The sequence below is a fragment of the Salmo salar genome, chromosome 11 (assembly GCF_965601325.2).
Source record: "Salmo salar chromosome 11, fSalSal1, whole genome shotgun sequence".
In the NCBI taxonomy this organism is placed as follows: Eukaryota; Metazoa; Chordata; class Actinopteri; order Salmoniformes; family Salmonidae; genus Salmo; species Salmo salar.
In genome coordinates this window covers 73,592,858-73,618,012 of record NC_138301.1, presented here as the reverse complement: position 1 = coordinate 73,618,012, position 25,155 = coordinate 73,592,858, and the positions used below count along the sequence as shown (strand labels likewise).

The 25,155-nt window shown below is 43.6% G+C and overlaps 1 long non-coding RNA gene and 1 pseudogene across 2 annotated transcripts in view; both read left to right on the top strand.

The window, feature by feature from the left end:
- The window catches only part of LOC106592429 (G patch domain-containing protein 1-like), a 26,319-nt pseudogene extending 6,732 nt beyond the window's left edge, over positions 1–19,587 (top strand). The window contains exons 8-12 of the transcript XR_014379308.1: positions 1,602–1,729; positions 12,317–12,423; positions 13,197–13,378; positions 15,250–15,508; positions 19,523–19,587. The product of XR_014379308.1 is annotated as a G patch domain-containing protein 1-like (transcript). The remainder of the gene's footprint in view (positions 1–1,601; positions 1,730–12,316; positions 12,424–13,196; positions 13,379–15,249; positions 15,509–19,522) is intronic.
- A 95-nt stretch (positions 19,588–19,682) lies between these two features.
- LOC145859166 (uncharacterized) lies at positions 19,683–22,745 on the top strand. Its single transcript, XR_014379419.1, has 3 exons — positions 19,683–19,881; positions 20,543–20,700; positions 22,644–22,745. It is a non-coding gene; the product is annotated as an uncharacterized LOC145859166 (long non-coding RNA).
- The last annotated feature ends 2,410 nt before the right edge of the window (positions 22,746–25,155 follow it).

The following is a 25,155-nucleotide window of genomic DNA, read 5'->3' as shown; positions in this document are numbered from 1 at the left end:
CGTCTGAGTTTACAACCAAAACACACAGAGGTATATTTCTATACGTTAACAATGACAAATCCATTGTGGTCTTATTGCTAAATGTCTATTATAAATCACTATGAGCCCGACTCTTATGTCTAAGTCTTTATTATCTTCATTGGCAGCTGGGGACACCAAACTCTCACCTCTTTGACTTTTCCAGACCCGTCAATGTGGATGGATACTGTATTCTAAATGATGGCCTAGCCCGATATGAAAGAATCGGATGGTTGGCAGGAGCGTTAGGCCAGTAATCCAAAGGTTGATGGTTCGAATCACTGAGCCGACTTGGTAAAAAAAAAATAGAACTGTTAATGTTCCCTTGAGCAAGGCACTCGGCCCTAATTGCTCCTCTAAGTCGCTCTGGGTGGGTGTCTGCTAAATGACTCAAAACGTAAAATGGGTTCAAGCTATATGCTAAAAACACCAACTAGATTATTAGAGATTATGTATCTCTATCTGCTCAATTCTTTGCATGTGAGTTACAGGCTGTGCATCCAGGATTGGAGTTACAGGCTGGGCATCCGGGATTGGGGTTACAGGCTGGGCATCCGGGATTGGGGTTACAGGCTGGGCATCCGTGATTGGGGTTACAGGCTGGGCATCCGTGATTGGGGTTACAGGCTGGGCATCCGTGATTGGGGTTACAGGCTGGGCATCCGGGATTGGGGTTACAGGCTGGGCATCCGGGATTGGGGGTTACAGGCTGGGCATCCGGGATTGGGGTTACAGGCTGGGCATCCGGGATTGGGGTTACAGGCTGTGCATCCAGGATTGGGGTTACAGGCTGGGCATCCAGGATTGGGGTTGCAGGCTGTGCATCCAGGATTGGGCATGAGGCTCAGTGGGTTGATCCTGTTGCTGTCCCCAGTCCACCTGGCCGTGCTGCTGCTCCAGTTTCAACTGTTCTGCCTGCGGCTATGGAACCCAGACCTGTTCACCGGACATGCTACCTGTCCCAGACCTGCTGGAACCCTGACCTGTTCACCGGACGTGCTACCTGTCCCAGACCTGCTGTCCCAGGCCTGCTGGAACCCTGACCTGTTCACCGGACGTGCTACCTGTCCCAGACCTGCTGTTTTCAACTCTAGAGACAGCAGGAGCGGTAGAGATACTCTCAAAAATCTGCTATGAAAAAGCCAACTGACTCTTACTCCTGAGGTGCTGACCTGTTGAACCCTCGACAACCACTGTGATTATTATTATTTGACCCTGCTGGTCATTTATGAACATTTGAACATCTTGGCCATGTTCTGTTATAATCTCCACCCGGCACAGCCAGAAGAGGACTGGCCACCCCTCATAGCCTGGTTCCTCTCTAGGTTTCTTCCTAGGTTTTGGCCTTTCTAGGGAGTTTTTCCTAGCCACCCCTCATAGCCTGGTTCCTCTCTAGGTTTCTTCCTAGGTTCTGGCCTTTCTAGGGAGTTTTTCATAGCCACCGTGCTTCTACACCTGCATTGCTTGCTGTTTGGGGGGTTTTAGGCTGGGTTTCTGTACAGCACTTTGAGATATCAGCTGATGTAAGAAGGGCTTTATAAATAAATTAGATTTGATCCTCTGTTTTGCCTTTTTGTCTTCAGAATGATGTGGATGACAAGCAGGAAGCCGTAAAGATGAAGATGTTTGGAAAACTGACCAGAGACTCGTTTGAATGGCACCCTGACAAACTGCTCTGCAAGAGGTTCAATATACCTGACCCCTATCCTGGGTACGACACACACACATACCCATACACACACACACACCCTATCCTGGGTACGACACACACACACACAAACAGCTCTGCAAGAGTTTCAATATACCTGACCGCTATCCTGGGTACGACACACACACACACACACACACACACACACACACACACACACACACACACACACACACACACACACAGCTCTGCTCTGCAAGAGGTTCAATATTCCTGCCCCCTATCCTGGGTACCACACACACACACACACACACTGCTCTGCAAGGGGTTCAATGTACCTGACCCCTATCCTGGGTACGACACACACACACACACACGACCACCACGGAATGAATGGTACTAGGAATACTAGTACTCAATGGATACTGCTTGTGTGTCTTTGCATTGGGCTCTAACTGTTGTTTATCCAGGTCAGGGTTTCAGATATAACTGTTGTTGTTTATCCAGGTCAGGGTTTATCAGCTATAACTGTTGTTGTTCTTTATCCAGGTCAGGGTTTATCAGATATAACTGTTGTTGTTTATCCAGGTCAGGGTTTATCAGCTATAACTGTTGTTGTTGTTTATCCAGGTCAGGGTTTATCAGATATAACTGTTGTTGTTGTTTATCCAGGTCAGGGTTTATCAGATATAACTGTTGTTGTTGTTGTTTATCCAGGTCAGGGTTTATCAGATATAACTGTTGTTGTTGTTGTTTATCCAGGTCAGGGTTTATCAGATATAACTGTTGTTGTTGATCCAGGTCAGGGTTTATCAGATATAACTGTTGTTGTTGTTGTTTATCCAGGTCAGGGTTTATCAGATATAACTGTTGTTGTTGTTGTTTATCCAGGTCAGGGTTTCAGATATAACTGTTGTTGTTTATCCAGGTCAGGGTTTATCAGATATAACTGTTGTTGTTTATCCAGGTCAGGGTTTATCAGATATAACTGTTGTTGTTGTTTATCCAGGTCAGGGTTTATCAGATATAACGGTTGTTGTTTATCCAGGGCAGGGTTTATCAGATATAACGGTTGTTGTTTATCCAGGGCAGGGTTTATCAGATATAACTGTTGTTGTTTATCCAGGTCAGGGTTTATCAGATATAACTGTTGTTGTTTATCCAGGTCAGGGTTTATCAGATATAACGGTTGTTGTTTATCCAGGGCAGGGTTTATCAGATATAACGGTTGTTGTTTATCCAGGGCAGGGTTTATCAGATATAACTGTTGTTGTTTATCCAGGTCAGGGTTTATCAGATATAACTGTCAAGTCCTCCTCTTGTTCACCATCCAAAGGACACAGGGACAACTCAATTTTCCAACTCAATCTTTTTTTATTTTTAGTTTGCCTTCAGTTGATTGGTCTGTCCAGTAATTTAGCCAGTAAATTAGCCAGTAAATTAGGTTGTAAACCTTTAAAGACAGAACAAAAAGTTAACATCTTAATTAAACATTTTAAAGAACTTAAATTAGTTTAAACATTTAAATAACATTCTAAATAACTAATATGAATTAACCATTTAAGCCTTTTACCATTGGCGTCTTTGGACTGAACCTGTGAGTGAACTTGGAGTTTTCCCTCTGAAGTTTGTTCTTCTGAATGACTGACACCCTCTATGCCTTCACAGGTGCTCCAAATAAGTGAAAATGATTGATCAGGTGACAAGCAGCCGGTTTGCTGCTGCTGGTGCACTCTGGGAAGTGTAGTTCATTGACTCACTCCTGATATTCAGCTCAACACCTCCCACTTGAGCTCCTGTTTTTTTTCAAATCCAGAGAGGTCACAAGCCCTTCACACCTCTGTTTGTTCTTCAATGGGTAGTAGAATGACAAGGCGTCTGACATCTGTATGAAGAATTGTGCCTGGGATTTTGGTTTGAAGCCTCTTCGTTCTTTCACCGTTTGCTCTTGTGGGCCCTTTTTTGCTGTTTGACTTTGTGATGTGAACAGGATAGCTGGGAAAAGTCTTCACAAGCACATCTCTAACGATGCCTTTGCTGTCAGCATTGACACAGACCACTCTAGCCAGCTTGTACTGTCCTCTTAGCGCGTTTTGGTCAGCCAACCAGACCACATCTCCAACAGCAACATTTCGCCTTTTGGTGTGCCATTTGTTCCTTATGAACAGATTAGGTCCAGCCAATTGGCTCCACTTCTTCCAGAAACGGCTTACCTCTGCTTGAATATGTTTAAGTCTTTTGTAAGGGTAGCCATCAAACTGGAAATCTCCAGGGTCTCCCTTTGGATTGGTACATCCTAAAAGCAGAGAATTCGGGGTGATGTACTCTACACAGTCTTCTCTGCTTTGAGTTCTTGCATCAATGGGTCTCTCATTAGCAAGGTTGGCTGCCATGAAGAGAAAAGTTTGGAATTCTCCCCAAGTAAAACCACCATCTCCACCAAGGTTGCTCAACGCCCGCTTCACTACTTTGACAGCTGCCTCTGCGGCACCATTCCTATGGGGAGAGTCTGCAGCGTGGATCTTCCATGACCATTCTGTACCATGCTTGGCAGCTGTGTCTTCAAGTTCAGACTTATTTTGTTGGTTAAAGAATGTTTGAAGTGCGGGTTTGGCTCCCACAAAGTTTGTGCCAGGGTCTGACCAGAGTTTCCTGGGGTGTCCTCTCAGTGAAGTGAACCTTTGATAGGCTAGCAGGAATCCTTCAGATGACATGTCACTCACCACTTCAGTGTGTATGGCTCGGGAAGCCATGCAGCAGAAGACTATTCCCCATACTTTGAGTCTAGTTCTCTTCTTGACCTCATCTTTCACTTCATAAGGGCCGAACAGGTCCATGGCGGTGAATTCAAAAGGTGCAGCTGGGCCTGTTCGCTCTAGAGGCAGGTCAGCCATGATTTGTTGACACTGTTTTGCCTTGTTTTTCCTGCAGACCACACAGCTGTCAACCATTTTCTTGGCAAGTCTACGGCCTTTTATTACCCAGGCTTTCTTCCTCATCCGGAGAAGGGTTCCCGCCACTCCCTCGTGATTTGCTTTGTGGGATTCTTGTGCCAGCAGTGTAGACACCCATGCTTCAAAGGGTAAAACTGGCACTGCTGTCTTATCTTCGTTGAATGTCTGAATTCTGCCTCCACAAACTAGCAGCCCAGACTTCACATCTTTGTACACTGTCAGTCTGCTTAGAGTTGTGTCTGAAAATCTGTACCTTCTTGAGCTGCGAGAAAAAGGTCTTTGAGTGCATCTTCATGTTCTTTGACAGTCGGCACAGCTTGCTTGGGTGATCTTACCTCCCTCTTTGCCTGTTTAGGGGCCCGGCCCTTCCTCTTCAGCCACTGTTTGGCTGCTAGACAAACCCAGGCAACGACTCTCACCAGTTTGGACAGGCTACTGAATCTTCTTACTTCCACAAGATCTTTAACCCAACCAGTGGGCTTCCTTCTAAGAAGAGTTGGGTTCACCACAGGTATTCCCTCTTGAGTTTCACTCTTTGGACTTTCCTGAGTGTCTTGTAGGTCTTCTTTCTGCTGACTACTTCTCGCTTCAGCTCTTGTCAATGCACCTGAGAATGCCTTCCTCTGGAGCTTGTTTACACTCTCCCTGGCATGTGCTGCAACCTCTCCAGCTGATTTTATAGGCCACTCCTCCACTGGCCACTTTAGGAACTTTGGTCCCTCTTGCCATGTGGAATTCTCCTTCAAATCTTCAGGAGCACCCCCTCTTGTTATGATGTCAGCTATGTTTAGATCCCCACGGATCCACCACCAGTCTTCCACTTGTCCAGCCTTCTGGATTTCACCCACTCTGTTTGCAAAGAAGGTTTTGTACCCATAACTGACTCTTTGAATAGCTCCCAAGACCGTTTGACTGTCAAGTAGATGGAACCATCTCTCGATCTTCATTCGAGCATGCTTTTCCACATACTTCCTGATCCTGGCTGCGAAGACAGCACCACAGATCTCAGCTTTTACAGCGTCTCCCTTCTGATCCAGGGGTGTCAGCTTGGCTTTTGATTCAACAAATCGAACTTTAGTGCCTTGACTTGTCTCCCATTTAAGTACATCACAGCTCCATAGGTTTTATCACTTCCATCAGAGAATGTGATGCCCCACGGTTTCCCTTCCCAGCCAGCTGGTGTGAGGCTCCTGTGGAATTTCACCTCTCCAAGCTGCACATATTCTTCAAAAAGCTGGATGGCTTCTTCCCTGAGGCTTTCTGAGAGAGGTTGGTCCCAGGTTTCTTGGGTTAGTTTCCCACCCCCTCCTTCTTGGAATGCTTTTCGAACAAGAATTGCTCCCTTCTGTTTGGCAGGTGTAACTAAGCCAATTGGGTCGTACAGTCCAGCCACTTGGCTTAAGAGGGCCCTCCTAGTCAGTGGGTTAGGTGTCTCAGTTCTCACCTCCTCCTTGAGAAGATTTTTCCCAACTCTCATCTTCTTTTTCCTTTTTGAAAAGTTAACTGAGGTTAACATGTAGAGCTTGTCTTCATCCATTCGGTAGCCGATACCCAAGGCTTTGTTGTCTTCGTCCCTCATTTGATTTGGAAGAATTAAGGTTTTACTTTGTGCCTTTGATAGACCCTCCACCTCCATTCCTTGCCTCCCACTTTCCCCTTGCCCGGACCCATGGTTTGAGGAAGAACCCTCCAGCTTTCCAGATCTCTTCTACATTTGCTGTGATTTTCTCAAGTTTATCCAGGTCATTTTGGGAGGTTAAGAGGTCATCCACATAACTGTCCTCTTCAATGACTCTGCGCTCATCCTCCAAGTGAAGAAAGTTGGGCAGGCGTGCTGTTTCTCTCATAGCCAACTGAGCAATGCAACCAGCAGGTCTGTCCCCAATGTTGACTCTGGTTATTGCATATTCACTTATCTCTTCAACTGGGCTGTCCCTCCAGAGGAACCTGTGAAGGTGCATCTCACGCTCCTTCAGCCATACAGAGTTGTACATCTTTTTGATGTCTCCTAGAGATGCATACGTCCCCTCTCTGAACCTCAGCAAGACAGCTCTTATAGGGTTGAGAACGTCTGGTCCCTTCAGAAGAAGATCATTCATACTCACGCCTTTGTATTTCTGGCTACTATTCCATACAATACGAACCGGTGTTGTTACCGAATGAGGGTTTGGTGCCACCAGGTGGCTTACGTACCACACTGGTCCATTCCACTCATCCATGATTTTGTTGGTGAGTTTTATGGCTGCGCCTCGCTCGACCATTTCATGGATTTGGGTAGCATATGCGACTTTCCAGTCTGGCTCCCTGCTTAGTTGTTTTTCCATCCTTAAGAAACAAGCCTGGACTGCACTTTTGTTATTCGGGAGAGAGGCTGGATCTACCGTCCAAGGATACTTTGCATCCCAATGTGGAGCCGGTGTGTGAGCATCCCCCTTCTCGTAGGTGAGGCCTCCTTTAATGATCTCCAGTTCCCTCTCCTCTGCCAGGGTCATTTCTTTCCCTCCCGGTGGACAGTTTCCACATCGGCATCCTCCACATCTTGGCTCACATGCAGCTCCGATTCTGTCCCAGTGCCACCACTCAAGGAACTCACGGTTACTGGCAGCTGTAAATTTGGTCAGAGTCACATCCTCCTGCTGTAGCTGGGCTGTGTCAGTAGTTGGACTTGTGATTTCTTGATATTTGACAGCTGCTGTCCTCATGGAGCGAGCAAAGTGTGTTTTGGACTCATATAGTGCAACCTCCACTTCTTCAAATAAGTCGGGATGTGCTCCACCCACTGTTTTCCCCAATGGACCCTCCCACAAGACGAGGTCTCCCATGATTTTTACCCTCTGGGGAGCGAGTCTTCCCTCTCGGTGGCTAATGAGAAGTTCGACCTCTTCTGGCCTTTCCAATTCTGTAAGTTTGACTTCTGGGAAGAATTTTTTCAACTTCTCAGGTTCAATTACTTGATGCACTCTGGCGATTTCATCCAAGCCGTAGCAGACCATTTCATGAGCTCTCTCTGTCCCTTTAGGTGTCTTGACTCTGACTTTGAGGAGATACCTTAGTGTGTTCACTTTCATGGTCATACCACCAACCCCATGAACAACTAAAGTTATCTTCTCATGTCTTAACCTCAGTCTTTCAGCAGCCTTATTACCCATATAATGTAGTTTTTCTGAAGCAAGGTCAATTAAAGTCCCAATCTTCTGCCCTGCGTTCGCCGTGACTTGCATCAACATCATGATGACAGGAAGTTCAGTGAGCCCATTTCTCTGCAGTAGCTCAGACTGGCCTGAAGCATCGAGTGTCACTGCGGTTTTGTTGGTGTTGGTGAAAGCCTTTCTGCATCGATCTGCCATTTCCTGGGAAAGTTCAGACAAGATCTTCTCTTGTTCCTCTGTTAGCTTGCTTTCACCTTTGCCGTCTCTTCCACTCTTTCTCTCTTCCCCTCTTGACTTCTCCTTTTGGGCAGAGGAAAAAATGGTGGTCTGGGGCACCACCTTCCCTTTTACAGTCTTTGTTTCTGCATAGGAAAGTGTCTCTGCAGTATCCATCTTCATCATGGCATCCGAGACATTTTCTGCATGCTCCCAGCTTTCTTAATACAGTTTTCTTTTCAGGTAGCTTAAGTCTTTTGAACTTTCTACAGAAGAAGATCTTGTTGTTGTGCCCACTATCACCACATACCTCATCAAGCTCTTCTTTCCTTGTGGTTTTTGTTGAGGCAATCTTTCTGTCATACTTCTTGTCCAAACGATCCGATTTTTCCACCTTCTCCTCAGTTCTGAGCTGTTCGAGTCTCTCCAGTATTCCTTCTTGACTTTTCAGGAACTTCAAGAGCATGACAAAGTGGTTGTCTGATGTGACATCGTTTCTGGGTTCAACCATGAACATAACCCAGTCTCTTTTAATGAAGTCAGGCAACTTGCTTTCAATGGATCTAATTACCAGTGGGTTATTTATGGCTCCAGAGTTTCCTAACTCCGTGAGATCTGCTAGAGCCTTCTCCACTGACTGTATGAGATCAATTATCTTTCTTGGTTGGTTCCCTTTCACATGTGGCATCTTCTCCAGCTCTTCCAGGATTTCCACTATGATGGTTGACTTGTTGCCATACCTGTTCTCCAGGACTCTGAACATGTCATCGGCAGTGGTGTAGGTTGAAAGTCTGAGGTCTTTTGAGCTTTTGTCATCCACACTCTCCAGGAGTTGAATCTTCTTAACTTCAGTTGATCCGGATGGCTCTCCCTGCTGTTGCAGGCTTTCCCAGTCTTTCCTCCATCTGTGATATTCTCTCCTGCTTCCATTGAAGATAGGTAGAGAGATTGGCTTGATTCTCACTATTGGTGTGGATGTTGCCGGTTGGTGTAGTAGTTTCACTCCTGTGCCTCGCTCATTGGTCGTCCGTGCAGTGGCAAATTCAGGTCTCCTTGACTCAAGCCTGTAGTAGAATGCTCTTACGTCCTTGACTCTTCCATCTAATTCGTCTTTTAATTCTACAGGGATCCATCGCTCCCATGATGACATTGCTGAGATGGCCTCTTTTATCCTCTTGTCCAAGAGAGCGAGGTGCACTTCAAAGCCCTCTAAATTGGCACTTTCCACTGGTACATAAGTCGCTTTATCATTGGCTTTTTCTGCTTCCAGGATTGCCACAAGAAGTTCACTCCTTCCATACCTCGACCACAGGTTTGTTTGAACAATGTCTCTTATTTCCGCCAACTTTGTTTCACCTTCATTTACAGATCTATCAATGTCGGCCTCTTGCTGTTCATTAACCTCTATGGGCTAGGTGGGACGCAAGCGTCCCACCCGTGGTGCACTCCATCAACAGCAGGTGCATTTCAAGAGCGGCAAATTTGAATCCAAATAAATGTCAAAATTCAAATTTTTCAAACATACAACTATTTTACACCCTTTGAAAGATAAACATCTCCTTAATCTAACCACGTTTTACGATTTCAAAAAGGTTTTACGGCGAAAGCATAAATTTAGAGTATGTTAGGACAGTACATTTACAAGAGTTGTGTGTAATGTTTTGTCAAATCAAAGACAGGGTCACCAAAACCATAAAACCAGCTAAAATGATGCACTAACCTTTTACAATCTCCATCAGATGACACTCCTAGGACATTATGTTAGACAATGCATGCATTTTTAGTTCTATCAAGTTCATATTTATATCCAAAAACAGCGTTTTACTATGGCATTGATGTTGAGGAAATCGTTTCCCTCCAATAACCGGCAGTCAAGTCAGCGTCACAAATTAAATAATTAAAATTAGAAAACATTGGTAAAATATTATATTGTCATTTAAAGAATTATAGATTTACATCTCTTGAACGCAATCAACTTGCCAGATTTAAAAATAACCTTACTGGGAAATCACACTTTGCAATAATCTGAGCACTGCGCCCAGAAAAATACGCGTTGCGATACAGACTAGACGTCATGTTGGGGAGATCTAAAATCGAAAATACTATGTAAATAATCCATTACCTTTGATTCTCTTCATCAGATGTCACTTCCAGGTATCACAGGTCCATAACGAATGTAGTTTTGTTCAAAAAAGCTCATCATTTATGTCCAAAAATCTCCGTCTTGTTAGCACATGATCTAAGCCAGCCGGACTTCTCGTCATGAACGAGGGGAAAAAATATATTTACGTTCGTTCAAACATGTCAAACGTTGTATAGCATAAATCATTAGGGCCTTTTTTAACCAGAACATGAATAATATTCAAGGTGGACGAATGCATTCTCTTTTATAACGTATTGGAACGAGGGTACCCAACATGAACTCGCGCGCCAGGTGTCTAATGGGCCATCATCGTTCCATGGCTCTTGTTCGGTCAGATCTCCCTCCAGAAGACTCAAAACACTTTGTAAAGGCTGGTGACATCTAGTGGAAGCAATAGGAAGTGCCAAAGTATTCCTCAGCCCCTGTGTTTTTCAATGGCATAGGTTTAAAGGTAATACAACACATCAGGTATCCACTTCCTGTCAGAAAATGTCTCAGGGTTTTGCCTGCCAAATGAGTTCTGTTATACTCACAGACACCATTCAAACAGTTTTAGAAACTTTAGTGTTTTCTATCCATATATAATAAGTATATGCATATTCTAGTTACTGGGTAGGATTAGTAACCAGATTAAATCGGGTAAATTTTTTTATCCAGCCGTGAAAATACTGCCCCCTAGCCCTAACAGGTTAGACCTGGTTCCTCATCCTCAGTCATGTCAGCCTCCAGTCCAATCCTGTAGTCATCGTTGGCATCGAGCATCTTTCTGAAACAATCTGAAAGCTTAACGAATTCCTCCTTTAACTCCACTTGAAGCATGCTGCTTGCTCCTCTTGAAATGAAGTTGGCTTGTCTGGTGAAGCTGCTTTTTGCAGTGGTCCTCTCCTTTTTGAGCTGCTGGACCGACTTCCCCAGGACATCTTCCGCCATCTTGACTTCCTCTGCGTCAACAGCTTATTTCTGGATCTGAAGCCGTTTATCCTCAGGGCCAGGCCGCTCCGCGTGGTTTACAACTGTCAAGTCCTCCTCTTGTTCACCATCCAAAGGACACAGGGACAACTCAATTTTCCAACTCAATTTTTTTTATTTTTAGTTTGCCTTCAGTTGATTGGTCTGTCCAGTAAATTAGCCAGTAAATTAGCCAGTAAATTAGGTTGTAAACCTTTAAAGACAGAACAAAAAGTTACCATCTTAATTAAACATTTTAAGGAACTTAAATTAGTTTAAACATTTAAATAACATTCTAAATAACTAAGATGAATTAACCATTTAAGCCTTTTACCATTGGCGTCTTTGGACTGAACCTGTGAGTGAACTTGGAGTTTTCCCTCTGAAGTTTGTTCTTCTGAATGACTGACGCCCTCCATGCCTTCACAGGTGCTCCAAATAAGTGAAAATGATTGATCAGGTGACAAGCAGCCGGTTTGCTGCTGCTGGTGCACTCTGGGAAGTGTAGTTCATTGACTCACTCCTGATATTCAGCTCAACAATAACTGTTGTTTATCCAAGTCAGGGTTTATCAGATATAACTGTTGTTGTTTATCCAGGTCAGGGTTTATCAGATATAACTGTTGTTGTTTATCCAGGTCAGGGTTTGTCAGATATAACTTGTTGTTGTTGTTGTTTATCCAGGTCAGGGTTTATCAGATATAACTGTTGTTGTTGTTGTTTATCCAGGTCAGGGTTTATCAGATATAACTGTTGTTGTTGTTGTTTATCCAGGTCAGGGTTTATCAGATATAACTGTTGTTGTTGTTGTTTATCCAGGTCAGGGTTTATCAGATATAACTGTTGTTGTTGTTTATCCAGGTCAGGGTTTATCAGATATAACTGTTGTTGTTGTTTATCCAGGTCAGGGTTTATCAGATATAACTGCTGTTGTTTATCCAGGTCAGGGTTTATCAGATATAACTGTTGTTGTTGTTTATCCAGCTCAGGGTTTATCAGATATAACTTGTTGTTGTTGTTTATCCAGGTCAGGGTTTATCAGATATAACTGTTGTTGTTGTTGTTTATCCAGGTCAGGGTTTATCAGATATAACTGTTGTTGTTGTTTATTCAGGTCAGGGTTTATCAGATATAACTGTTGTTGTTGTTGTTTATCCAGGTCAGGGTTTATCAGATATAACTGTTGTTGTTGTTTATCCAGGTCAGGTTTTGTCAACTCTATCTGTTGTTTTCTTTCCAGGTCAGGGTTTGTGGGAATGCCCAAAGTGAAGAGAGACAAGTTCTCTGTGTTTAACTTCCTGACTGTATCAGAGAGTCCAACAGCTAGTGCTTCCCCCGCTCCACAAGGTAACAAACAATCAGTTCCACTTCATCCAGACACTTCACATTTTATCTCAAGTGTTACGGGGAGAATATCAGAGCGTCGTGGTGTTGACTATCATTAAATGTTAAGACTGTATATTATCAAATCAATTCTCTGTTTTAATTACGCGATTTAAACTAATCATGTAACTTTAATTAACTAGGAAGTCGGCACCACGGGAGTCTTTATTTCCCGATTGAACTCTTCCGATATTTTCATATCTTATCGATTATTCACTTATTGATGTGTTAATGTGTTATTACCTCTTCAGTCTCATTACTGAACGTCTCAAACCCTTGGATATTTTGTGGTGGTTTATTTCTGTCTTATCAAATGAGGAGAGACAAACCTTTCAAACAAGTCAGAGTTATACTCAAACTACATCTTTAATAATAAGGCCCTACGTTTCTCTGTCCCTCTCTGTGTAAACCTGGCCCCTACGTCTCTCTGTCCCACTCTGTGTAAACCTGGCCCCTACGTCTCTCTGTCCCTCTCTGTGTAAACCTGGCCCCTACGTCTCTCTGTCCCACTCTGTGTAAACCTGGCCCCTACGTCTCTCTGTCCCTCTCTGTGTAAACCTGGCCCTTCATCTCTCTGTCCCTCTCTGTGTAAACCCGGCCCCTACGTCTCTCTGTCTCTCTCTGTGTAAACCTGGCCCCTACGTCTCTCTGTCCCTCTCTGTGTAAACCTGGCCCCTACGTCTCTCTGTCCCTCTCTGTGTAAACCTGGCCCTACATCTCTGTCCCTCTCTGTGTAGGTGTGAAGCCCTCTGAGCCAGGGAAGAGGTCCAGGTGGGATGTGTCTGGCCAGGCTGGGGACGAGGACAGGAAGGAGAAGGATCCAATCAGTGAGTTCCTCAGTGTGGCTCGTATTGAAGCCTCTGGGTCAGGACCGGACACCTCTACTACTGATGGCCCTACAACGGATCCTACTGTAGAGGTACTGGTACCATCCTACTACACTACATACATCACTGATCCTACTGTAGAGGTACTGGTACCATCCTACTACACTACATACATCACTGATCCTACTGTAGAGGTACTGGGACCATCCTACTACACTACATACACCACTGATCCTACTGTAGAGGTACTGGTACCATCCTACTACATACATCACTGATCCTACTGTAGAGGTACTGGTACCATCCTACTACACTACAGACATCGCTGATCCTACTGTAGAGGTACTGGTACCATCCTACTACACTACATACACCACTGATCCTACTGTAGAGGTACTGGTACCATCCCACTACATACACCACTGATCCTACTGTAGAGGTACTGGTACCATCCTACTACACTACATACATCACTGATCCTACTGTAGAGGTACTGGTACCATCCTACTACACTACATACATCACTGATCCTACTGTAGAGGTACTGGTACCATCCTACTACATACATCACTGATCCTACTACACTACATCACTGATCCTACTGAGGTTTGACAGATGTAACAGTCCACTGTAATACGAAGAGGTTTGACAGATGTAACAGTCCACTGTAATACGGAGAGGTTTGACAGATGTAACAGTCCACTGTAATACTGAGAGGTTTGACAGATGTAACAGTCCACTGTAATACTGAGAGGTTTGACAGATGTAACAGTCCACTGTAATACTGACAGGTTTGACAGATGTAACAGTCCACTGTAATACTGAGGTTTGACAGACGTAACAGTACACTGTAATACTGAGAGGTTTGACAGATGTAACAGTCCACTGTAATACTGAGAGGTTTAACAGATGTAACAGTCCACTGTAATACTGAGAGGTTTGACAGATGTAACAGTCCACTGTAATACTGAGAGGTTTGACAGATGTAACAGTCCACTGTAATACTGAGAGGTTTGACAGATGTAACAGTCCACTGTAATACTGAGAGGTTTGACAGATGTAACAGTCCACTGTAATACTGAGAGGTTTGACAGATGTAACAGTCCACTGTAATACTGAGAGGTTTGACAGATGTAACAGTCCACTGTAATACTGAGAGGTTTGACAGATGTAACAGTCCACTGTAATACTGAGAGGTTTGACAGATGTAACAGTCCACTGTAATACTGAGAGGTTTGACAGACGTAACAGTACACTGTAATACTGAGAGGTTTGACAGATGTAACAGTCCACTGTAATACTGAGGTTTAACAGATGTAACAGTCCACTGTAATACTGAGAGGTTTGACAGATGTAACAGTCTACTGTAATACTGAGAGGTTTGACAGATGTAACAGTCCACTGTAATACTGAGAGGTTTGACAGATGTAACAGTCCACTGTAATACTGAGAGGTTTGACAGATGTAACAGTCCACTGTAATACTGAGGTTTGACAGATGTAACAGTCTACTGTAATACTGAGAGGTTTGACAGATGTAACAGTCCACTGTATTACTGAGAGGTTTGACAGATGTAACAGTCCACTATAATACTGAGATTTGACAGTCCACTGTAATACTGAGGTTTGACAGATGTAACAGTCCACTATAATACTGAGGTTTGACAGTCCACTGTAATACTGAGAGGTTTGGCAGATGTAACAGTCCACTGTAATACTGAGATGTTTGACAGATGTAACAGTCCACTATAATACTGAGGTTTGACAGTCCACTATAATACTGAGGTTTGACAGTCCACTGTAATACTGAGAGGTTTGACAGATGTAACAGTCCACTGTATTACTGAGAGGTTTTGACAGACGTAACAGTCCACTGTAATACTAAGAGGTTTGACAGATGTAAGAGATACGGATGTTTTGTAAGTCACGTTGTTAATCAGTGATCTTTCTGACCAACTGAGCAGCCAGACACGGAGCAGAAAGACGAGGAGGAGGAGAGCAGGCCGTCTATGGATCTGTTCAAGGCCATCTTCGCCAGTTCATCAGATGAGAAGTCTTCCTCTTCTTCAGAAGGAGAGAGTGAGGAGGAGGAGGAGGAGGAGAAGGAGGAAGGTGTTCGGAGCAAGGCTGGGACCGGGCCTCAGATATCTAACCAGTTGAACGTCAACACAACCCGACCTGCTCTTCCTGTGTCTGTGTCGGCGACACCCAGCCAGCACCCAGGTAGGAACACTGGTCCTTCTGTTCCTATAGCTATTATAGATTGGTGGTTGAACAATGGCTGTTTGGGTAGTTAGGAGAATAATGAGATATTTGTATTTATTATGGATCCCCATTTTGCTGCTGCCAAGGTATTCATTACAGAATGACACAACACACTAAGAGATCTCTGACAGAGGACAAAATGGACATGGTTTTAACTCTCTGGGTAGTGGAGAATGATGGGAGATCTCTGATGGTTTTAACTCTCTGGGTAGTGGAGAATGATGGGAGATCTCTGATGGTTTTAACTCTCTGGGTAGTGGAGAATGATGGGAGATCTCTGATGGTTTTAACTCTCTGGTGTCGTGTCTTTGGGGTACCATTAAACTGAAGACATGTTTATCAATTAACTCCCTGTAATTATTATCACGCGATCAAACTGATTCATCGTTTAATTGTAATTAACTAGGAGATCGGGGCACCAAGGAAAATATTCAGATTACAAAGTTATAATTTTCCTAATATAACTTTCCTATATTATAACATTATATATTATATTCTATTATAGTATAGGCCAATTATCTTCTGGTTTAAATGGTGTATTTTACCTCGCGTCCAGTCTCATTCCAAACGTCGTAAATTGTTGTATCTGCACGAACCCAGTCTTTACTAAGAGTCATCCATACATCAATTGTCTTAAAATCATTTATTTACTAAACTAATTAATTCACAGAAAGTATACAAACAGTAATTATCATCACAAAGAATTGGTAGAGTAATGTGCCCTAGTGGGCTAAAACAGGCATGGCTGGTCTGTTAGACAATGGGTCATAAAGGGCAGCTGAGAAGACCCTACAGAGTTCATTAATATTAACAATTGACAATTGAACGCTCACTCATTCGGGAACAATTGCAATCAATATATACACTGCTCAAAAAAATAAAGGGAACACTTAAACAACACATCCTAGATCAGAATGAAATAAATAATCTTATTAAATACTTTTTTCTTTACATAGTTGAATGTGCTGACAACAAAATCACACAAAAATAATCAATGGAAATCCAATTTATCAACCCATGGAGGTCTGGATTTGGAATCACACTCAAAATTAAAGTGGAAAACCACACTACAGGCTGATCCAACTTTGATGTAATGTCCTTAAAACAAGTCAAAATGAGGCTCAGTAGTGTGTGTGGCCTCCACGTGCCTGTATGACCTCCCTACAATGCCTGGGCATGCTCCTGATGAGGTGGTGGATGGTCTCCTGAGGGATCTCCTCCCAGACCTGGACTAAAGCATCCGCCAACTCCTGGACAGTCTGTGGTGCAACGTGGCGTTGGTGGATGGAGCGAGACATGATGTCCCAAATGTGCACAATTGGATTCAGGTCTGGGGAACGGGCGGGCCAGTCCATAGCATCAATGCCTTCCTCTTGCAGGAACTGCTGACACACTCCAGCCACATGAGGTCTAGCATTGTCTTGCATTAGGAGGAACCCAGGGCCAACCGCACCAGCATATGGTCTCACAAGGGGTCTGAGGATCTCATCTCAGTACCTAATGGCAGTCAGGCTACCTCTGGCGAGCACATGGAGGGCTGTGCGGCCCCCCAAAGAAATGCCACCCCAAACCATGACTGACCCACCGCCAAACCGGTCATGCTGGAGGATGTTGCAGGCAGCAGAACATTCTCCACGGCATCTCCAGACTCTGTCACGTCTGTCACGTGCTCAGTGTGAACCTGCTTTCATCTGTGAAGAGCACAGGGCGCCAGTGGCGAATTTGCCAATCTTGGTGTTCTCTGGCAAATGCCAAACGTCCTGCACGGTGTTGGGCTGTAAGCACAACCCCCACCTGTGGACGTCGGGCCCTCATACCACCCTCATGGAGTCTGTTTCTTACCGTTTGAGCAGACACATGCACATTTGTGGCCTGCTGGAGGTCATTTTGCAGGGCTCTGGCAGTGCTCCTCCTTGCACAAAGGCGGAGGTAGCGGTCCTGCTGCTGGGTTGTTGCCTTCCTACGGCCTCCTCCACGTCTCCTGATGTACTGGCCTGTCTCCTGGTAGCGCCTCCATGCTCTGGACACTACGCTGACAGACACAGCAAACCTTCTTGCCACAGCTCGCATTGATGTGCCATCCTGGATGAGCTGCACTACCTGAGCCACTTGTGTGGGTGGTAGACTTCGTCTCATGCTACCACTAGAGTGAAAGCACCGCCAGCATTCAAAAGTGACCAAACATCAGCCAGGAAGCATAGGAACTGAGAAGTGGTCTATGGTCCCCACCTGCAGAACCACTCCTTTATTGGGGGTGTCTTGCTAATTGCCTATAATTTCTACCTGTTGTCTATTCCATTTGCACAACAGCATGTGAAATGTATTGTTAACCAGTGTTGCTTCCTAAGTGGACAGTTTGATTTCACAGAAGTGTGATTGACTTGGAGTTACATTGTGTTGTTTAAGTGTTCCCTTTATTTTTTTGAGCAGTATATTTACGCTCAGTGTGTCGTCGGGATCCTTGTTGGAGCGTCGTTCTGTGGAGAGTTTTCTCTCTCTCTCTCTCTCTCTCTCTCTCTCTCTCTCTCTCGGTTAGAATGGATCTTTCAAAGCGACATTCATTAATGTCGTCATAGAATGGATGTTTCGTTGGTCTTCGCGTTCAATGATATAATTTACTTAGCTGCAGACTAATAATTAATATCAAAGACTTGTTCTTATTCTGTCAGTATCAATAGTCTAAAAGTTAACCACGTGGTATAGTTCACTTTCAGTAGAGTACTTGGATGGTCAAACCTATTGGCCAACTCGCAATGGAGTGGAGGCCGGGGTCTGAAGAAAGTAGATCAGGCTATGGTTTTATAGTGAACATGACACCTGGTCCTGTCTGTGTCCCTGGGGGCGTGCCGATGACTGAGTTAAGCTTGGTACAGAAATACAATTCTATCACATTAACATCAGTACATAGCATCTCAATGTATTACAAATAGCTTTATCCTTATTAATACATTCTATACAACCATGTGTATGCAAGTCTCAAGGCTGAGGTTATTATATAAACCGTTTTATGGTAATATGGCTATATTGTCTCTTCTGAGTATCACAAAATTGTACCAAGCGGACCAGTTCGTAGCTGGATTCTTCACCAATCTTCCATACCTTCTCCAGAACACAAATGTCGCTTGGCTCCCCAATTCTGTGAGTTGGAAGAATTTCCTGTGTCTCTCTATGGGCCATGTGGCAAGAGATTCTCCTGGAATGTTTTTACAACCCTGTCACACAGGGCCTGGGTGGGAGAAGGTAGGTTGGGGGATGGTGCAAGGGGGAAGATGGTTAACTGTCCTCCCTGTACTCAAAGAGGCCAACGTCATGACACTGGGTAGTGGAGAATGATGGGAGATCTCTGATGGTTTTAACTCTCTGGGTAGTGGAGAATGATGGGAGATCTCTGATGGTTTTAACTCTCTGGGTAGTGGAGAATGATGGGAGATCTCTGATGGGTTTAACTCTCTGGGTAGTGGAGAATGATGGGTTTAACTCTCTGAGTAGTGGAGAATGATGGGACATCTCTGATGGTTTTAACTCTCTGGGTAGTGGAGAATGATGGCAGATCTCTGATGGTTTTAACTCTCTGGGTAGTGGAGAATGATGGCAGATCTCTGATGGTTTTAACTCTCTGGGTAGTGGAGAATGATGGTTTTAACTCTCTGGGTAGTGGAGAATGATGGCAGATCTCTGGTTTTAACTCTCTGGGTAGTGGAGAATGATGGCAGATCTCTGATGGTTTTAACTCTCTGGGTAGTGGAGAATGATGGCAGATCTCTGATGGTTTTAACTCTCTGGGTAGTGGAGAATGATGGGACATCTCTGATGGTTTTAACTCTCTGGGTAGTGGAGAATGATGGGACATCTCTGATGGGTTTAACTCTCTGGGTAGTGGAGAATGATGGGAGATCTCTGGTTTTAACTCCGTTTTTCTTGTTTTTAGACGTTCTGTTCGAAACGCCCAGTGGTCCTGCCCCTCCCCCTCAGGACCAGGAAGTGGAAGAGGAGGAGTTTGGACCTCGGCTGCCTCCTCCTTCCTCTACATTGAGTGAGTCTCTTACCAAATATCGTGACCCAATCAAATCCTCCGGGTTAAACGGACGTCATGATTTCTTAACATCTATTAAATTCTTGTTGGTCACAAAAAAGCTGTTCAAACCAGTCTGTTGCAGCCCATCTTGAGACGTTGATGTAGGTGATTTGGAGTCTCACCATCTCAGCTCGTCTTTTCAGCAGCGGGGCACCGTCCGTCCCTAACGCCCTCTGCTAAGGACGACAAACACACAAAGAAGTGTAAGGAGAAGCACAAAGCCAAGAAACACGGCAAGCACAAGAAGGACAAAAAGGTATGGCCGGGGAGAACAACTTAACCCAGGAAAATAGACTAAGGTGTCTATTCTCGGTCTGTCTGTCTGTCTCTCGGTCTGTCTGTCTGTCTCTCGGTCTGTCTGTCTGTCTCTCGGTCTGTCTGTCTCTCGGTCTGTCTGTCTCTCGGTCTGTCTGTCTGTCTGTCTGTCTGTCTCTCGGTCTGTCTGTCTGTCTGTCGGTCTGTCGGTCTGTCGGTCTGTCGGTCTGTCGGTCTGTCTGTCTCTCGGTCTGTCTGTCTGTCTCTCGGTCTCTCGGTCTGTCTCTCGGTCTGTCTCTCGGTCGGTCGGTCTGTCTGTCTGCCTCTCGGTCGGTCGGTCCGTCTGTCTGTCTGTCTCTCGGTCGGTCTGTCCGTCTGTCTGTCTGTCTCTCGGTCTGTCTCTCGGTCGGTCTGTCTGTCTGTCTCTCGGTCGGTCTGTCTCTCGGTCGGTCTGTCTGTCTGTCTCTTTCTCTGTCTCTTTCTCTGTCTGTCTCTCTGTCAGGCTGCTCTATGACTGGTAAAGTGAGTTATTCAAGAGGATCTCCATTGCACCAAACATGTTTGGTCTTTGTTTTTGGTGGAAGTGCCAGGAACGCTGTTCACTGTCTGTCTATATGTCCTCTTGACTCTTGCCTCTCTGCCGTTGTTGTTGTTGTTAACAGCAGAAGAAGAAGCACAAGAGGCACAAGCACAAAGGCAAGCAGAAGAAGAGCAGTAGGAAGGAGGAGTCATCAGACAGCAGCTCAGAGGGGAGTGACGGGAACGGCCAGGAGGACGGAGAGGAGGGAGGAGGGGTATCAACAGAAGAGCTGCTCAGAAGGTCAGAGGCCATGGTCCTTGTTACAGTCAGTTGATGTAGTCAAACACATCACTTCTCAGGAGGGGTTGAAACCTCTTGGAATAACGAAGGCTCTGCGTTGGCCTACTCAATCCCTCTAACACATACCTTTTTATTATTGGCTCATAATGTCTTGATCCAAAATGGGTTTTTAATAAGGTGCTTTTTAAAGACTTTAATTGTACAAAACAGTTATAACCAGGTCCAAAAACAGTTAGAACCAGGCCAAAAATGGTTTGGATCAGTCCAAAAATGGCAAACGGTTTGACCCAGGGCGAAAACCGGTTTGACCCAGGGCGAAAACCGGTTTGACCCAGGGCCAAAACCGGTTTGACCCAGGGCCAAAACCGGTTTGACCCAGGGCCAAAACCGGTTTGACCCAGGGCCAAAACCAATTGACCCATGTCATTTAACCTGTTGGGTCTAGGGGGCAGCATTTGCACATCTGGATAAAAAAAATGTACCCGATTTAATCTGGTTACTAATCCTACCCAGTAACTAGAATATGCATATACTTATTATATATGGATAGAAAACACTCTAAAGTTTCCAAAACTGTTTGAATGGTGTCTGTGAGTATAACAGAACTCATTTGGCAGGCAAAACCCTGAGACATTTTCTGACAGGAAGTGGATACCTGATGTGTTGTATTGACTTTAAACCTATCCCATTGAAAAACACAGGGGTTTAGGAATATTTTGGCACTTCCTATTGCTTCCACTAGATGTCACCAGCCTTTACAAAGTGTTTTGAGTCTTCTGGAGGGAGATCTGACCGAACAAGAGCCATGGAACGATGATGGCCCATTAGACACCTTGCGCGCGAGTTGATGTTGGGTACCCTCGTTCCAATACGTTATAAAAGAGTATGCATTCGTCCACCTTGAATATTATTCATGTTCTGGTTAAAAAAGGCCCTAATGATTTATGCTATACAACGTTTGACATGTTTGAACGAACGGAAATATATTTTTTCCCCTCGTTCATGACGAGAAGTCCGGCTGGCTTACATCATGTGCTAACGAGACGGAGATTTTTGGACATAAATGATGAGCTTTTTTGAACAAAACTACATTCGTTATGGACCTGTGATACCTGGAAGTGACATCTGATGAAGAGAATCAAAGGTAATGGATTATTTACATAGTATTTTCGATTTTAGATCTCCCCAACATGACGTCTAGTCTGTATCGCAACGCGTATTTTTCTGGGCGCAGTGCTCAGATTATTGCAAAGTGTGATTTCCCAGTAAGGTTATTTTTAAATCTGGCAAGTTGATTGCGTTCAAAAGATGTAAATCTATAATTCTTTAAATGACAATATAATATTTTACCAATGTTTTCTAATTTTAATTATTTAATTTGTGACGCTGACTTGACTGCCGGTTATTGGAGGGAAACGATTTCCTCAACATCAATGCCATAGTAAAACGCTGTTTTTGGATATAAATATGAACTTGATAGAACTAAAAATGCATGCATTGTCTAACATAATGTCCTAGGAGTGTCATCTGATGGAGATTGTAAAAGGTTAGTGCATCATTTTAGCTGGTTTTATGGTTTTGGTGACCCTGTCTTTGACTTGACAAAACATTACACACAACTCTTGTAAATGTACTGTCCTAACATACTCTAAATTTATGCTTTCGCCGTAAAACCTTTTTGAAATCGTAAAACGTGGTTAGATTAAGGAGATGTTTATCTTTCAAATGGTGTAACATAGTTGTATTTTTGAAAAATTTGAATTTTGACATTTATTTGGATTCAAATTTGCCGCTCTTGAAATGCACCTGCTGTTGATGGAGTGCACCACGGGTGGCACGCTAGCGTCCCACCTAGCCCCAAGAGGTTTTAAACATATTACAGTATTATGACAGTGTCATTACATACATGAAATGAATTGCTCCTTCCTCTCCCATCTGACTAGGTTGAAGAGCATCCGTGGGAAGAATCAGCAGTGAATCTATAATCCGACAGACAGGATTCACCATGTCCTCTATGAGGATAGATACCGGAGACGGGAGTCAGGAACCATTCTGTATATGGCATTTAGGAATTCCAATAGCCCTGTACCTATGCTGATGAAAGAGGGTCTTACTTTACATTTTAAATTGTAATTCTCATGAGATTTCTCATTAGTTTTTGCTGATCAGTGTCAGTTGGGCTGATATGTTGAGAGATCTTGAATTGTTGCTATTGTGTGTTAATCAATAAAAAAGTAGATTTTTTTGTTGTTGTTGTAATCTGTCTCTGCATTATCATCATGCTATTCCAGATTGTCTGTGACGTGCCACGTCTGGTGACAGGGCTTTGGAGTTGTTACGATCCCATCACGTATCTTTAAATGGATAATAAGTTGAGCTATATACATTTGGAAAGTATTCAGACCCCTTTGACTTTTTCCACATTTTGTTACGTTACAGCCTTATTCTATAATTATTATTTTTTTATTCCCCCTCCATCTACACACAATACCCCATAATGACATCACAATACCCCATAATGACATCACAATACCCCATTATAACAACGTGAAAACAGGTTTTTAGAAATGTCTGCAAATTTATTAAACATAAAAAAATAAAAACCTTATTTTACATAAGTATTCAGACCCTTTTTGATGAGACTCGAAATTGAGCTCAGGTGCATCCTGTTTCCATTGATCGTCTTTGAGATGTGTGGGAGCTAATGTAAAATAAATAGGTGCAGCTGCTATTGCTGAAGTAACAAGGACATAAAAAAAAAAAATGTTTAATCTTTATTTTAACAGGGAAAACAGACTGAGACCTGGATCTCTTTTACGGCTGTGCCCTGTGTAAACATGTTGACATGTACAGTTTTAGGCATACAGACAAGAACATTTCAAACATACAAAACAAAGACACAATTCAACAGAAACAATCACAGACAACATCATATTGATCCTCCATAACATTTTTTAAATGGGCAAGGGACACCAGAGTGTCTAACTTAAGTTGGATCTGCAGTTTGTTCCATAAATAAGGCGCAAAGGAACTAAAGGCAGTCCTACCCAACTCTGTGGAGACCGCAGGAGTCTCTAATGTAATCCACATCTGTGATCTGGTTTTAAAATTTGTATATCTAGTGGAAATTAATTATGATATATATGGAGGTAGTTTTAAAAGAAGCGCTTAATAAATAAACAAGAGAGCATGTTGCTCTCGCCTCACAGATAGAGAGGCCCAACCCACATGTTGATATAGGATACAGTGATGAGTTTTGTAACTATCACCCGTGATAAACCTGAGTGCACAATGGTAAATAGCATCCAGTGGTTTTAATGTGTTTGCCGATGCATGCATATAGATAATATCACCATAATCTAAAACGGACACTAAAGTAGCCTGCACAATTTGTTTTCTATTTACGAAGGACAGACAAGCCCTGTTTCTGTAAAGGAACCCTATCTTGAATGTGAGCTTTTTTCCCAATTCAGTAACATGTTTTTTAAAAGAAAGCTTATCATCTAACCATACCCCTAAATATTTATATGCAGAGACCTGTTTGATTTGAGTACCATCCAAGCTAGTGATTACAAAAGTGTTTCTAACTGAGTTTAGACCTAGAAAAAAACATGACATTTGTTTTCTTAGCGTTTAAAACAAGTTTAAGCTGTAAAAGAGACCCCTGTAGTATCCTAAAATCAGACTCCAACTGCATTAAAGCTTGGTCCACTGTTGGAGCAATAGAGTACATCACTGTGTCATCTGCATATAAATGGAATTTACAATATTTGACATCATCACCAATGTTGTTTATATAAAGTGAGAACAATAGTGGGCCAATTATTGAACCCTGAGGCACCCCTTTAAGTAACTGTAAGGAGTCAGACTTGACCCCGTCGACCATGACGGCCTGAGTTCTATCTTTAAGATAGTCATAAAACCATCGGCAGGCATCAGTGCCCACTCCTATAGATGACAGCTTACTCAAAAGGATAGCATGGTCTACAGTGTCAAAAGCTTTTGACAAATCTACAAACAACGCAGCACAGTGCTTTCTATCATCTAAGGCATTTGCAATATCATTTACAACAAGCATAGTGGCCGATGTGGTACTGTGTTTAGATCTAAAACCAGATTGATTGGTGCTGAGAATACTGTTAGCAGAAAGAAAAGACTGTAACTGTTTGTTGACTATAGATTCTAGGATCTTTGCCAGACAAGGGAGCCTAGAGATGGGTCGATAGTTATCCAAATCACTACTGTCACCTCCCTTATGTAATGGCAGAACAAAAGCTGCTTTCCACACCTTAGGGATAATTCCTGTGCTTAATGTTAGATTAAAAATGTGTGTCACTGAACCAGCAATGATAGGTGCAGCACACTTAAGTAAGAACGGGTCTAAATTGTCAGCACCTAAGGATTTCTTAGTATCAATGGCACACAGGGCAGCTAGAACCTCTGCTTCGGTTATTT